The sequence below is a fragment of the Pundamilia nyererei genome, unplaced genomic scaffold, assembly GCF_000239375.1.
Source record: "Pundamilia nyererei isolate P.nyererei 1_Seehausen unplaced genomic scaffold, PunNye1.0 scaffold00105, whole genome shotgun sequence".
NCBI lineage: Eukaryota > Metazoa > Chordata > Actinopteri > Cichliformes > Cichlidae > Pundamilia > Pundamilia nyererei.
The window spans coordinates 1,597,176-1,597,560 of NW_005187506.1; positions in this window are offsets into that span (position 1 = coordinate 1,597,176).

Sequence of the window (385 nt, forward strand, 5' to 3'; positions counted from 1 at the left end):
CAGGAGGGAAAATAAAACACTGGAGGACATTAGAGGCGTTAGTATTAGCATCGGTAGTATCAAAACTTACATTTACAGTAAATCACATGAAGGTTACTGCAGGACACCAAAGAGCAAAAACAAAACAATTTGGCATTTAAATATTTGGTAGATATTTCTGTTGCCAGAACACGGCTGAGTACCAAGTTAATATATTTGAGCTTTTTTAAAAATTGATATTTAATGACTATGTACAAATCCTTGGTAGAGCAGTCTGGATGCCAAGCATTGGACCGGCTTACGACGGCGTCGGCGATCGCTCCGAGAACTGTGACTGAAAATATAAAAACTAAACAGCAAACAGTCGTGTAGCTTATCGAGAGAAGCATCAACCCCATGATTGAGA